General features: G+C 50.4%; 1 protein-coding gene and 1 pseudogene across 1 annotated transcript in view; both read left to right on the top strand.

Moving 5' to 3' along the window:
* Positions 1-16,249, top strand: part of UBE2L6 (ubiquitin conjugating enzyme E2 L6) — a 95,663-nt gene that overhangs the window by 14,006 nt on the left and 65,408 nt on the right. The window lies entirely within an intron of this gene.
* On the top strand, positions 9,039-10,113 carry LOC147736616 (uncharacterized; annotated as a pseudogene).

Below are 16,249 nucleotides of genomic sequence, written 5' to 3'. Positions count from 1 at the left end.
TGGAGCAGTGAGAAAGGGACTCATGTCTGAGTATACCCTGCCACACCTATAGTGGCCAAAAACGATTTAGAAAAGGGGGTGGTGATGAACAGAGTGTCTGAGTTAAACAGACCACTCTTACCCAGTCCAAAGATCAGGGCTTGATCCATCACCGTTATTTATCTCACTGCCCCATCCCAGCTCAGAACCTGGCTATATGCAAATCAGTCTGTCCCTGGCCCAGTGCATCATGGGAACAGGGCAGACTAAACTACCAAGCCAATTCTTCACCGGAAAGGAGACAAGCTACCGGGGACCGGTTTCTGGCATTTCAGCCTTCTTTGGCCCGGCTTGCTTGAATCCTGACTAGAGCAGGCTAGGAGGTTGATCTGAGTATTAGTGCCCAGTTCCCTCTCTGACTAGAGCCGGCTAGGTATTGATCCGAGTATTAGTGCCCGGTACTCTCTCTGATCAGAGCAGGCTAGGGGATGATCCGAGTATTACTGCCCAGTGCTCTCTCTGACCAGAGCAGGCTAGTGGTTGATCTGAGTATTGATGCCCGGTGCTCTCTCTGACTAGAGCCGGCTAGGAGTTTATCAGAGTATTAATGCCCTGTGCTCTCTCTGACTAGAGCCGGCTAGGGGTTGATCTGAATATTTATGCCCGGTGCTGTCTCTGACCAGAGCCAGCTAGGGCTTGATCTGAGTATTAGTGCCCAGCTCCCTCTCTGAATAGAGCGGCTAGGGGTTGATCAGAGTATCGATGCCCGGTGCTCGTCTGACCAGAGCTAGCTAGTTGCTCCGAGTATTAGTGCCCGGTGCTCTCTCTGACCAGAGCGTTGTTGATCTGAGAAATTAATGCCCGGTGCTCTCTGACTTGAGCCGGCTAGGGGTTGATCTGAATATTTATGCCCGGTGCTTTCTCTGACCAGAGCCGGCTAGGGCTTGATCTGAGTATTAGTGCCCTGTTCCCTCTCTGACTAGAGCTGGCTAGGTATTGATCCGAGTATTAGTGCCCAGTACTTTCTCTGACAAGAGCTGGCAGAGTATCAATGCCCGGTGCTCGTCTGACAAGAGCTAGCTAGTTGCTCCGAGTATTAGTGCCCGGTGCTCTCTCTCTGACCAGAGCGTGGTTGATCCGAGTATTAATGCCCGGTGCTCTCTGGCTAGAGCTGGCTAGGGGTTGATCAGAGTATCAATGCCCGGTGCTCGTCTGACAAGAGCTAGCTAGTTGCTCCGAGTATTAGTGCCCGGTGCTCTCTCTCTCTGACCAGAGCGTGGTTGATCCGAGTATTAATGCCCGGTGCTCTCTGGCTAGAGCTGGCTAGGGGTTGATCTGAGTATTAATACCCGGTGTGGTCTTTGACTAGAGCAGGCTAGGGGTTGACCTGTCATTGGGCCGTAGGACCTGGAGCTGTGGGCTTCGGCTGAGATGGGGTGCTACTCTTGGAATGAACTGGGACTTGGAGAGGTTCTGGGAGGAAGGGGGCCGTCATCACGAGGAGTGGAGAGCAGGCTGGGCCCTGGGGAGGGAGTGGGGGAAAGGGGAGGCCTGAAGAAGAACCTATTTTGGGACCAGAGGAGAGGCGGGTTCTGCCTCTCTTGATGGGGAGAGTAGCAGCCACCCCCCTCCGCGCGGGGGTGAAAGGCGTGTCTGCCCTCCGTACTTTGCTCTGTGACTAACCCGGGCTCGTCCCACCGAGGCCTGTGCAGAATCCACGTGGTTTCTTGTCACCCGAGTGTTTGCAGAAATGCAAGCCGAGAGCTCGGAGTTTCGGTTTCTGCAGGAGCAGGAAACGAGTGATGAGAAAAGGGGGAGGAAGGCTGAGCTCTCTGGCGTGCTGGCTGTGTTCGAGGCTGAGCTTTGCCCGGGTACTGTTGACAGCACCGGCCCTTGAGCTGAACCTGGCCCTGGTACTGTTAGCAGCTCCGGCCTTGAGCTGAACCTGGTACTGTTGACAGCACCGGCCCTTGAGCTGGACCTGGCCCTGGTACTGTTGACAGCACCGGCCTTTATGAGCTGAACCTGGCCCGGGTACTGTTGACAGCACCAGCCTTTGAGCTGAACCTGGCCCTGGTACTGTTGACCCCACCGGCCTTGATGACCTGGACCTGGCCCTGGTACTGTTAGCAGCACCGGCATTTATGAGCTGAACCTGGCCCTGGTACTGTTAGCAGCTCCGGCCTTTATGAGCTGAACCTGGCCCGGGTACTGTTAGCAGCACCGGCCTTGATTACCTGGACCTGGCCCTGATACTGTTGACAGCTCCGGCCTTTATGACCTGAACCTGGCCCTGGTACTGTTGACAGCTCCGGCCTTTATGAGCTGAACCTGGCCCGGGTACTGTTAGCAGCTCCGGCCTTGATGACCTGAACCTGGCCCTGGTACTGTTGACAACACCGGCCTTTATGAGCTGAACCTGGCCCGGGTACTGTTGACAGCACCGGCCTTTATGAGCTGAACCTGGCCCTGGAACTGTTGACAGCATCGGCCTTTATGAGCTGAACCTGGCCCGGGTACTTTTGACAGAACCGGCCTTTGAGCTGAACCTGGCCCGGGTACTGTTGACAGCACCGGCCTTTATGAGCTGAACCTGGCCCGGGTACTTTTGACAGCACCGGCCTTTGAGCTGAACCTGGCCCGGGTACTTTTGACAGCACCGGCCTTTGAGCTGAACCTGGCCCGGGTACTGTTGACAGCACCGGCCTTTATGAGCTGAACCTGGCCCGGGTACTGTTGACAGCACCAGCCTTTATGAGCTGAACCTGGCCCTGGTACTGTTGACAGCACCGGCCTTGATGACCTGGACCTGGCCCTGGTACTGTTAGCAGCACCGGCCTTGATGACCTGGACCTGGCCCTGGTACTGTTAGCAGCACCGGCCTTGATGACCTGGACCTGGCCCTGGTACTGTTAGCAGCACCGGCCTTTATGAGCTGAACCTGGCCCTGGTACTGTTAGCAGCACCGGCCTTTATGAGCTGAACCTGGCCCGGGTACTGTTAGCAGCACCGGCCTTGATGACCTGGACCTGGCCCTGATACTGTTGACAGCTCCGGCCTTTATGACCTGAACCTGGCCCTGGTACTGTTGACAGCTCCGGCCTTTATGAGCTGAACCTGGCCCGGGTACTGTTAGCAGCTCCGGCCTTGATGACCTGAACCTGGCCCTGGTACTGTTAGCAGCACCGGCCTTTATGAGCTGAACCTGGCCCGGGTACTGTTAGCAGCACCGGCCTTGATGACCTGGACCTGGCCCTGATACTGTTGACAGCTCCGGCCTTTATGACCTGAACCTGGCCCTGGTACTGTTGACAGCTCCGGCCTTTATGAGCTGAACCTGGCCCGGGTACTGTTAGCAGCTCCGGCCTTGATGACCTGAACCTGGCCCTGGTACTGTTGACAGCACCGGCCTTTATGAGCTGAACCTGGCCCTGGTACTGTTAGCAGCTCCGGCCTTTATGACCTGAACCTGGCCCTGGTACTGTTGACAGCACCGGCCTTTATGAGCTGAACCTGGCCCGGGTACTGTTAGCAGCTCCGGCCTTTAAAAACCAGGCGTATCTGTGTTACTGTTAACAGCACTCGCCTTTAGAAGCCAAGACCTGCCCTTTTTCTGTTAACCGAAGTCTCTTTAGAAGCCAAACCGGCACCCATTACTACTAATGGGATCAGCCTTTAGAAACCAAACTTGACCCTGTTACTGTGAACCACACTAGCCTTATGTAGTTAAGCGGACCAACATAAGTACACACCATGCAAAAAGCACAGACGACACTATGGGTTTACCGGCCTTAAATTAAAAGCCCCAAAGGCTCTATTTGTGGTAGAGTGGACAAGCAGTTTTGGCTTATCAGAGGGTACTGCTAAGCGTTTGTTGCACTCCGAGCCAACAAATGAGGCACACACTCGAAGGAAATCCTAGACCAAGCTAGAAAAATAGCAGAGATTGTAATATAATTTCAGAGCTCAAGATCACTGGAATCGGGTAAGTCCTTTTGGAGTTATCGATTTTCGGAGAAATAGAAAATTCAGTCGAGCAACACTTGAGGTATGAGCCTCTAATGTGGTAATGTTACCTTATGGCAGAAATATACGCTCCATAGATATATTTGCAGATTTTTTTGGAGGGTGCCTTCTGGAACTTAAGGTGCTCTTTGGAGCTCCAAAAAACCACCAGCAGTTCGGTTGTGTTGGTTGCCTCGAGAGCTCCACATTGAAGAAGTACCTGCCAATAAAAGGTTTCAATTGAGGACTTGGGGACCAGTTCGGCGGGCTCTTGAGGGTCTCTAGAGTACAGGGATACAGCTGGTTTACATGAACCTTGGCCCGGGGGTTGGGTGCAGAGGTGTTTTGTCCGGCGGGTTGCTGAAGTTAGAGGCTGTCACTTGGCTTTTGTGACCTGGAGAGGGAAAGAAAACAGGGCACCAGGATCACTCTCATCAATGGCTTTGTGGGGGAGGAGCTACGCTAGCAAGCAAGATGGCCGCTTAAGCTCCCGGCTCCACCGACCTCCGCCAGCAGCTCGTATATCCTGCAAGTCATCCTGATTTCACACCGAACCCCCGTATGTGTGGGGAGTAGCTGACTCTGAAGGCGCAATCCCGAACTCTTTATCATACCGGGTGACAGAGATATGCCGTGTTTCATTCTTGGCCTACCCCGGAGCTGAAGCCCGGGCCTCGATTTCCAACCCATCCGGGCTGGAGTTGAACAACATCGGCTGGAATCTTGGGCTTTGTCTGGTCTTCCAAACGGAGATATAATCTTCCCGGTTTTTGACGGCGACTTAGTATCCTGCCTGCAACACACACGCTACGGCGTGTCACATCGTTTGCTGGCCCCGTATCCGATGCCTGGAGACACAGTAAGCTTGCCGTGGGGGTGTAGACGGGAGCCTTGATCAGTGGCGAAGGAGTAACATCGTGCGTGAGAGTGCCTATTGTTGGTGCCCGCTCCAGATTTGCCTGCTACCCCGGAGAAGCCGGCCTCCGAGGGTCTGCATCCTGATCTGTTGCTTGTGCGAGGGGATGGAGGGGACAAAAGACACGCCACCGCTGCACGCCGTAATGGCGGCCATTAGAGCGCTCCACTCACAGATCATCGTCAACTACCGGGCACTTTTGGAAACGCTGGACGATCTTTGCCGGAGACCGGACAGTGGCTTTTTGCCATCATCGCAGCCAGCGGTGCTACCAACGGAACATCGAATATCCGACCTCGAGGTCCCTGTGCAGGAGCCTGACTTCTTTGGCGCTGCGGATTCCTATAATACAGATCGCGCGCCCGTGAACATTGTCAGCGTTCCCTGCTTGAGCCCTATCTCGCTGAACATCATTATGAACAACCTTGACTGCCTCAACAAGATCACCTGTGACTATTGGAGAGTTTTATCATCCTGCCACGCTTTTCCTCGCTTGCTTTGTGTAGTCTGTGAACTTTTATCCTTTAATTGGCTTGCTCGTACTGACTTGAATTTCCATGAAAGCTTTACTGCTCTTATTGCTGCTGTGGCCTGGGTTACAATTGCTCCAGTGAACACTCGTACTGGCCAGGGTTAACTTGTGGGGCTTTTCAAGACACAGGACAATAATGTAATCGGTTGCTGGTATTGTGACCTGTGAACTGCGGGAGTTGGGTGGTATGTTTGGTACTTCCCCGGATTGTTTGTGTATTTCTCTGCCCTTTCTTTTGCATTTGATTCCGAGGGGGTCGCATCTGGTGGGGGGAGGGGAGTCTGGGAGTGTGTGTTTTTGTTTCTCCTCTTCTGCTGCTTCCTACTTTTAGGGACGCTTCTGGGCGACGGGCACGCTGCTAGTGGGTTAGGCCGTAGCCATTGCAGGGGTGCAGGGTGGTTTGTTATTTTGCCTTTGTTTTGTTCTATGGCCCTTTTTTCTTCTCTTTCGGCTATTCCTCTGGACGACAGGCGCGCTGAGTGGAGTAGGCCGTAGCCATTGCGGGGCAACAGGGTGGGGGTTTGTTATTTTGCCTTTGTTGTGTTCTATGGCCCCTTTTCTTTTTCCTTTCTCGCAGGGTCCGGTCGCGATAACTTTCGGTTTCATCCTGATGTATATGAGTGGGCGGGGTATGGAGTGGGTGGCTGTGATGATAGATAGGTAGCTTAGTTCTTTACCCTTAGTGACCTTCCTGGCGCTTGCGTTTCTACTGTTGGCCTATTTTGATCCACGACTGCTTTTACCACCTACCTGCATATTTTATACTTCCGAATGTGTAGCTCCGGCTATCCTGTATCTTCTTCTTTATCTCGTTCTGGGGGGGGGGGGTTAAATATAAAATGAAACCTTACTCATATCCTTGATTCGCAATGTTTCCGATATATCGTCTGTCCTTTACCGCTGCCGGACCCATGGGTTGTCGGCTGAAGAGCTGTGTGATTGGCATTACTGATCCGTGTTACATGCATGTGGTACCGGCCCCTGCCGCTACAGAGTTACTTTTGTATCTTGTGTTGAACGATATAATAAAGGTTTTCAAAAAAAAAAAAAAAATGGCTTTGTGGATCCTGAAGTCCCTCGACCGCAGGCCAGTGTGGGTGTTGCAAGGACTGGACACACAACAAGCCTGGGCTGTGGCAACTGCTCAGGATTCAAGGGTATTGCTGTAGGGTTGCTCCTGAAGGGCCTGGTGTCCTCGCCCTCTGCAGGGAGAAGGATTTGGCTTCCTAGAGCCACAAATCCCTCTTCATGACCTGATGGCCAGCAACACAGTGAGCTGGGAAGATGCGGTTGGTGCCTGTAGATGTAGGGCTCCTCCACCCCAAGCAAGATGCTGCTTGGTTGTTGAAGGGGCGAACAGTCTTCTTAAGGTTTGAAAAAGCTGTTCAGCTTCTGGTCGTGTCTGTCTGTGTGATTGTCATGGTGCAAGCAGCCAGATAGGGTTTGGAGCCAATTTCAGTGCGGAACCTCTGTTCTTAAGCCTTCGACTCTTCTTTGTTGTCACAAATCTGCGTTCCTAGTGCCAGAGGGGCCTCTAAATACAGAATTGAGGTGCTTTTAAGGGACTGGAGGGTAGTAACAATGGGCTACTTACCATTGGGGTGACTATACCCTCTGTATGACACTTCTGTGGAGAGTGGGCATAATCCTGATCCAGAGTTCCTAGTTTCACCAAATCCAAAATGGTGAAATCCTTCTTCGAATGTCCACCTTAGGGGTGTGCGTAACCTGAAAGTTTGTAGCTTGAAAGTGTGACACGTCTGACTAATTTCCTGTCTGCTGGGGTGCCAGTTCGGCCTCAGAGCTGGGCGTAGCATTCCCTAGGTCTGGGGGGAATCCAGGGTCGCATATGCAAGGCAGCAGTGGCTTTGATGTATCTGTCCTTGATGTGCCGATTTCACTAGCCATCCTGCTGAAGCAGTTGGGAACACCTTCCTTCGGAGCAGGAATTGTTTCTGGCCTCTTGAGTGTGTGGGCTCTTTCCTACAGGGGGTCAGAAACTTGTCTGTGTTGCAGGCTGGACAATACCAGTCGGCCAGAACACTGGAGGACTAGTAGGTTTTCAGGGGGCACCTTTAAGGTGCTCTCTGGATGCATTTCCCAATAAATCTGATGATATCCGTATAGATTTGAGACGAGGTATTTGATACCAAACACCACTATTTTCAGTGCACCCGTTATGTAGCTGGGTAACTCGTAATGACCAGTGCCCAGTACATATCTTTAACTGGCTGCCTGATCACTTGCAATGCCTTACTAATGGAACTAGGTATCACAGGGACACATCTGCTTGTGCATATATGCCCTCCCATGATTTATAATGCACTCTGCCCTAGGGCTCCAGGGCCTGCGGTAGGAGTAACTTGCGTATAAGTCATGCAGTGTATATGGGCATTGCACACAGGGAGTGGGCAATGCTGTGTTTTGAGAAGGGCTTGTTCCCTTTTTTCTGTCCTTCAGTGGCAGGAGTACATGCTCTGTTACGATGAACAGCGTGGTCTACTCGAAACAGAGCCTCACACTGGAGCACAGCCTGGCCCTTTTACTATCGGCAACTCCGTTTTGGACATCCAGAGCCTTGCTCTGTTACTATCTACAGCGATGCCCATTCGAATCCTAGTCTCCCACTGTTAATATCAGCAACACTATCCCTTCTATCCAGAGCCTCACGCTGCTAGTTTCGACAGCTTTGTCCAGTAGAAGCCGAGCCTCGCACTGTTCCTATCAGCAGCACTGGTGTTTATATCAAGAGTCTTGCGCTGTTGCGATCAGCAGTGGTGTCTTGCAGACTCTGTTATTATCAACAGCTGTCATTTATAAGCAAACTCGGTTACTATCAACAGCTCTGTCTTTTATAAGCAGACTCTGTCTCTGATACTATTACCAGCGCTGCGTTTTATACTCTGAGCCTTGTCCTATGAAGATTGGCCATGTGTCTGTCAGCACCCCTGTGTTTTAGTTGCAGAGCTACAGGTCATTAGGTCTCACCTACTGACAGCTGTAGCTATCTGGGGTTGAAGACTTATTTTAAAATAGAGAAAAATATTGGGGTTCAGGTCCGCCCCTTGCTGTTGATTGGACGCGCCTTCCTGCCTCATTTCCCCCACTTCTTATTCTAGTGACTTACTTCCCTACTATTCTGTTTGTCATGCCCATGGAGCATTTCTTTTTGATTGACTTACGTCGGAGCATGCGCTGCATAGGAAGAGGACCTTTTAGCCATCCGCACAGCTTTGCGGGCAAAAACGCGCACGCGTTGCATTGCTTCTAATGGCAATGCTTGCACCTCTGGCAATACCCTTGCGTGAGAGAGCTTGACACCACATGTTTGTAATTAACTCGCTTGCTTCCGCAAGGGAAACAGGCCCCCTCCTGCCACGCGAGGCGCTTGCTTACATTAACTGTTACCATTCCCATTAAAGGCTCATAAGCTGGCAACCCTGCTGCATTCGATTGGCCAGCTGTCATCTTGGCTATTCCACAAGTGGCTAGCTGTCACCTTTGTACTATTGTGATAGGATATCTGTGAAAGTTACTGTTCTTCCATAGGTTGTCGTGGAAACGGCAGTACTTCGTGATTGGCTCCTCCCTCCTCCGCCGGTGTTCATGATGGCGGCTCCCGGGCCGCTGCAGCTACTTCTTCCTCCCCACCTTTCACCGGCGTGGGCCCATTAGATGCTGGGGTGGGGGGGGGGGGACAGGGGGGACGAGCACTGTGCTCTTCGATTGTGACGGGTTGCTGTGGGAGGGCGAGCACGCGCTGCAGGGGGCGCGAGAGGTGGTGAAGGTCGGACCCAGTGATGCCATCTTTGTGTCAAACTGCAGTCGTAGTCGTGTTGAGCAAAACCAGCACTTTTGTGAGCTGGGCTTCTGTGGTGTGTGAGGGCTGGAGGTCTATACTTCGGGCCACTGTGTCGCCCGCTACCTGCGTGCTCGGAGGTGGCGTAAGTGCAGAGGAGGGGTTGAGGAGAGGCAGCCAGAGCATTGAGGGGAACAAGCAGGGCCCCTTAGACTCCAAAGGACACTCCCTTGGAGCCATAGGAGGATGGACAGGGGTCCAGAGACACTGATCAGGTGGTACAAGCCCAAAGTTCCTTTACAGTCGACTGAGAGCAGAGGGCACATTTAACTAGCCAGTCGAGCCAGCAAGCGGGGGCGCTGGACAACAAGGTGGTCCATTGGGCCCATGATCTGCAAAGGATGCCGAGTAAAGACGAGCAGTACTCTGCAAGGGGGTCACGGGCTTCTCACATCACAGGTCCGCGGCAGCCCCAACAGCAGCAAAGACCATTCATCTTGCAAGGAGGGGATGGAACAAATGCAGCGGCCATAGGCTCTTCTTTCTTTGGAGAGAGTGGCATTGAAGAAGACCTTCATGAAGTCCCTGCGCCAGACGCCCCTCTGGTCTTCATGATTGAGGTCCTGGGCTACTCTGGGAGCTGCGGAATGCTGGCCTGAGAGTGGTGGGCGAGGAGGACAGCGACCCCACGGTCAGTGCAGTGCAGTGCAGTGCTGAGGGGGCTACGCCGAAGAGTTCACTTTCTGCAAACTGAGCCGCGCCTGTGCCTACCTAAGGGACCCCAACTGCCTGCTGGTGGCCACTGACCGTGACCCATGGCACCTGTTGAGGGGAGGACGGTGCACCCCCGGTAAGAATGCCCCGCTGGATGCCTCTGTTTGACAGTTTTAAATTATACAAAGTGTGGATTACGGGAAGGGTTCATTACATTTCTACCTAGCCTTAGACGGGTCCATGGGGTTTACACCCTTTTCTGGTAATCGGATGTTATGAAACTAAAAATGTGAGTTTAACAAAAGGGTTATTAGGAGTGTTGTTTCTATGTCCCAAAGATCCGTTTTCGTAGATTACGTCCTTGTCAGTAGAAAGGAAAAGGAAGCAATCCTTATTGTCATAAGTAAACCCTGCTTCCTGTCAAGGATGGCCTGTCCGGTGGGGATGCTTAAATGGCACTCGGAAGTACCGCTGCCATCTCGTGCATTTTTGGGATGAAAGGGTTATGAAAATCAGGGCCAGCAACGGATGCCAGGTGCTACCCCTGGCTGACCCGTTGTACCAAAAGCACTGCTTCTGCTGCCTGCAGTCTTCGGGGCAGCGCAATCGGACTGAGGGCCAGAAAGTGAATGTAGCTCTAAGAGCCCGGATTATTTAGTTTCCATTGTGTTAACAGCTTCTTGTGTGTATCAGCAGCAAATAAGATGACGGGATAACGTGTGCCTAGGTTTCACTCTCTGATGTCAAAGGGCACGGAATATCACTACTGTTGCAGCTAGCATTTTTGCAAATAAACATGCATCGACATTTTCTATGAGGCCCTTATGCCAGGGTGTAGGTATCCATGAGATAACTCTCCAGGTTGGCTAGCCTTCGTATTTTGTAAGTTATCTTCTCTGAGTGGTATGTCCACTCATCTGGTATAGCCTTTCAAAGAGGTCTTTCAAGGAGAGGTACTCCTGATGTAGTTGCACCACATGTATTCCTGATCACTAAATGTTTGAAATGTGTCCCCCTTATAATATATTTGGTCAGTGTCCATGCCAGGAGTAAAGCTCCTAGCAAGAGAGACCCTGCCAGCAGGCAAAGCACGAAGCATGGAGTGGGTGCGCTTATACTCCGTCACTTTGATTCCACACAAAATTCAAAATTATATATTAATCCAGTTGCAATAATACATATGCCTGATCATCATAAAACCTAAAACAATTTAGTTGTTAACTTTGTTCAGCCCAGACTAAGTGATCCATCCACTCACCAGCTGCTAATATTTTTATTCTAGAATGTGTTATTTTCATGTGTTATTGATGGGGGGTTAATTTTGCCAAACCGTTTTACTTGCCCATTGGAAGAATCCCACAATTTGGGGTAAATCGGAGTACCTCAGCCATATTGGTGTCTGGTTGCATTTCATTGGCATCATGTTTATGCTTTAGCATTACATTAACTTCATGCCTTGTAGATCGGCATGAAGCAATACATTCGGACATGAAGACGACAGTTTAGGTGATTTTCCCGTCTGCCTACTTTCAAGGCACACTTTTGGCTAGCAAACTAGAAGGTTCCATATATGAATACTCGCTGAAATACATTGAGACTTAATGCCAGATCATCAGCTATTACTACTTAACATCAATTGAGTAACTCTAAAATTTATGGGGAAACCATCAACTGGTCATCTCATTTTTACATGTACAACTTATACGACATGATTCGGATCATGGCTTAATGAGGTGCTCTGAACCTCTGACTTTTAGCTTTTAAATCAGCTCAAGTAATATTACAGGTTAAAGCAGTGGAACAACTAATGAAGTATCCATTTGTAATCAGTTACGATGCACATGTTTGTGTGTAGTACGCATGGTCAATTAAAGAACGTAAGTTGCATGGTTCTGCCCTTCCCTTCTTCGGACAAAGGAGGGATGTTTGCTGGGGGATAAAGTAAAACATCTAGAGACACTTCATGATGAGCGTTCAACCATCAAGGCACTGGTGTCTTGAATGGCAAAGCATATTTCTTCTGCTTGGCACAATTGCAATCAGTTTGTCACGCTCGCAAACAACTTTCTATGGTTTTCATTCCCTTGGTCAGTGATACTAATTGTATATACTTGCAGAAACTGCAGATTGCCCAAAATGTCGGCGTCAAGTTAATTTCTGCCCTATATAGGTGAGATCTTTTTTTAATGGCAGATGTGATTTGCATTGTTTAAAGTTAGAGGACCAGGTTGTATTAAAGTGCATGTTCCTATTGAATGAATGAAAAGGGGGATTTGTACCATGGTGATTAATACTGCAGAGTCTGGGCGCTAGGCAGACAGCAGGGGGACCAGCTCAGTCATGGGGACCAGCTCAGTCATTGAACAGATGGGTTTTCAAACATTTACAGAATGTCTTAGTGTCGCGGATGCTTCTCGGAGCAACCAGAAGGGCATAGCCAATGGGTCTCTCCTTTGGGACCTTATAAGTGTTAAGTTATCCAGCACACTATCCTTGGGGCAACAACATCAAGTGTTGCATGGCTAAACACTTATAAGGTCCCAAAGGCGAGACCTATTGGCTATGCCAATGCTTGTTCTTTTAGCTCCATGGGATTGCCTGTGTATTCTTGCTCTCGCCCCTTCTCCTCTGTGTTGCTTGCCATTTCACACTTCTGCTGTCTTCATGTTGCTCTCCCACCAGAGCTTCCCTTGCTGCCCCATTTCTCCTTCTTCCACTCTGCTTTTCTTACCCCCCCTCCCCCCCCTCTATTAGCTGCCACATGCATTGTTCCACCGCTCCTCCATTGCTCTCCTGCCCATCATCTTAATTTAATTTTGAAAACTTTTTTAGGTGGGCTTAGCCTCAGTAATTTGCTGCCATGCAGCCGCTTTCTAAAAGCACACTTTTGTGCACCTTTATTTTTTCTTTAGCATGTCACTTGCATGTGATCTTAGGACAAACCATTTAAATTGCTACCACACGCGGATTTTCATTCATGTGTTATGAGATGCTTGCAGGCATATACATCATTGCACTTTCCATTCCTTTTTTTATGCCCGTGCTTTTCAGCATTGGCTCTAACTTTTTTTTTTTTTTTTTTAAGCGAGCCCAGGTATCGAATGCGCTGCCTCTTCACGCCATGCTGGATTCAATCTGTGGGCTTATTGCCTGCCCACTGCTTTTATTTTAAATGTGTTGCTTGTAATGGTGTTTCGGCTGCATGCTCAAGTTTACGGTGGCAGCATCCATTTTGTTACCTTTGTTCTATATTTTATCATCTGCTGTATTATATTTTTGTATTTGCTTGTTTGCTGTGCCCTCGTCGCTTCATGAGGGCTGTGGTGAGTTTACAGGGCCAACTCCTTCACTTCTAGGAGATGCGGCCTCTCCTGTTAAACTCTTCATCCTAGGTAGAAATGCTCTTTTTATTACCTGTCAGGAGCCTGATCTGTTAAAGTTAGTTTTCCTTTCCACCCCTGTGACGGCTTCTGGTGTCGCCTGGGGGATTTCAATTGAATTAGAGTTGTCCGTAAGCACTCCTTATTTATTAGTAGGCCAACTGAACGGTTATATCTGAACTGTACAGTCGCTGTTTGCTTATTTGGCTGTGGGCGCTACTTGTTTATTATTTTTGTGGCTACAGGGATGCTGTTTCCTGCTGCCTCCTACCATGGATGCTTCAGTGCTGCTTTTATCCGCAGCTGCACAGGCACCCCTTGGTTTCCTCTAACTGGGGCTGCACAGGCGCCGCTTGGTTTCTTCTAACTGGGGCTGCACAGGCGCCGCTTGGTTTCTTCTTACTGGGGCTGCACAGGCGCCGCTTGGTTTCTTCTTACTGGGGCTGCACAGGCGCCGCTTGGTTTCTTCTAACTGGGGCTGCACAGGCGCCGCTTGGTTTCTTCTAACTGGGGCTGCACAGGCGCCGCTTGGTTTCTTCTAACTGGGGCTGCACAGGCGCCGCTTGGTTTCTTCTAACTGGGGCTGCACAGGCGCCGCTTGGTTTCTTCTAACTGGGGCTGCACAGGCGCCGCTTGGTTTCTTCTAACTGGGGCTGCGCAGGCGCCGCTTGGTTTCTTCTAACTGGGGCTGCGCAGGCGCCGCTTGGTTTCTTCTAACTGGGGCTGCGCAGGCGCAGCTTGGTTTCTTCTAACTGGGGCTGCGCAGGCGACGCTTGGTTTCTTCTAACTGGGGCTGCGCAGGCGACGCTTGGTTTCTTCTAACTGGGGCTGCGCAGGCGACGCTTGGTTTCTTCTAACTGGGGCTGCGCAGGCGACGCTTGGTTTCTTCTAACTGGGGCTGCGCAGGCGACGCTTGGTGTCTTCTAACTGGGGCTGCACACGCGCCCCTTGGTGTCTTCTAACTGGGGCTGCACAGGCGCCGATTGGTTTCTTCTAACTGGGGCTGCACAGGCGCCGCTTGGTTTCTTCTAACTGGGGCTGCACAGGCACCCCTTGGTTTCTTCTAACTGGGGCTGCACACGCGCCCCTTGGTGTCTTCTAACTGGGGCTGCACAGGCGCCCCTTGGTGTCTTCTAACTGGGGCTGCACAGGCGCCCCTTGGTGTCTTCTAACTGGGGCTGCACAGGCGCCGCTTGGTGTCTTCTAACTGGGGCTGCGCAGGCGACGCTTGGTTTCTTCTAACTGGGGCTGCGCAGGCGACGCTTGGTTTCTTCTAACTGGGGCTGCGCAGGCGACGCTTGGTTTCTTCTAACTGGGGCTGCGCAGGCGACGCTTGGTTTCTTCTAACTGGGGCTGCGCAGGCGACGCTTGGTTTCTTCTAACTGGGGCTGCGCAGGCGACGCTTGGTTTCTTCTAACTGGGGCTGCACAGGCGCCGCTTGGTTTCTTCTAACTGGGGCTGCGCAGGCGCCGCTTGGTTTCTTCTTACTGGGGCTGCACAGGCGCCGCTTGGTTTCTTCTAACTGGGGCTGCACTGCAAGGGCGCCTCTTGGTATCTCTCATTTTGTACATGTACTGCCTACTACCATGACTGCACGGGCGCCACATATTTAATATTACTGTGGTTGCACTTTTTCCTCCATGAACAGTGTTTAAGTCTTGGGAACATTTGGAAGAGCACCTGCAGAAGGAACCACATCTAATGTACATCTATGGCTGCATGCATGCCATTTGTTTATTTTATCGTGACTACCAATCCAAAAGTTCTTTATTTCGGCCATCAAGGCCATAAAAAATGCAATAAAAACATTAAAATCACCCAATCATTACAATATTACAAGGAGATTTTAAGGAGATGTGCAGCCCGTAAAAACAGTAAATTGCATTATGTATGTAAGATGTGTATAATCAATATACCATGCACTGGTAATTCATCCTCCAGTTAAAAATTAACTAAGCAATCGTTTTTGCCTTGTCATCCACATAGCTAGCAAATACTTAGACTGCAAATACAATACAGCTTGAAGTGCTGGTCTTTAGGATTCTGAAAGAGTGTAAACAATTTCTGAAGCCTGAATTCCTACAGAGTGGTACCAGCCAGTGCTTCCTTGATCTGCTTTAAGCGGGGAAAAGAAAAGCACGTGAATTTCATCCTCCGCACTATCGCTGCATCCTGGACAAGATTTATCATCTGTAGCTCACCATTTACTTGTGAAGACTTTAAGAGGCAGGGTACCATACCTCCATTGAATAAAAAGTTTCCTTGCATTAATAGGAAAAACAATGTCCATAAAGTCTTCAAACTTAGAAGAACTTTTGGAAACCAAAAATTGTTCAGTTAGGGTGCCGGCCTTTGGAGCACACACAGCCAGTCTTAGACTTTTCTCCCTAAAAATCCTGGTCAGGGTTTTGCGGGAGACCTCGGAACAACCCCGTTCGGGGTCCTCCCACAGAACAACCAGGCCCAATCGTAAGAGTTCTCGCTTAACAAAGGCCAGCCAAGGTATTTTGTCAGAGCAGTTAAAGCTCAGCACATGTTTCAGCTCTTGCCTATAGTATGACAGTTCTGTGGTGGACCATAGGCTATGCCAAAACCTCAGTGGTTTCAGTGCTAGCTCATCTCCTATAGATGGGAGGCCCAGATCTAATCTTAAGGGTAAGAGTGGGGTACCTTGTGGTAACGACAGTAACCGTCTAATGAAATTTGTTTCTACCTTGATAAATTCAGTGCTACCGTTGTACCCCCACAGCTCTCCACCATAGAGAGCTGTAGCTCTGGCTTGGGTTTTATACATCTCCAGTGCTGGACTTACTCGCTTGAAGGTTGAGGAGTTTGAAACCTTCGGAATGCCCCCCACCGGTTGCGATAGCTTTAGACAGGATTTTACTTGCTGTGGTCCCCAAGATACATTTTTGTGCAAAGTT

This window comes from Lissotriton vulgaris, chromosome 1_2 (assembly GCF_964263255.1).
Source record: "Lissotriton vulgaris chromosome 1_2, aLisVul1.2, whole genome shotgun sequence".
NCBI lineage: Eukaryota > Metazoa > Chordata > Amphibia > Caudata > Salamandridae > Lissotriton > Lissotriton vulgaris.
Note: the sequence above shows the minus strand (reverse complement) of the source record. Positions and strands in the feature narration are given on the sequence as shown.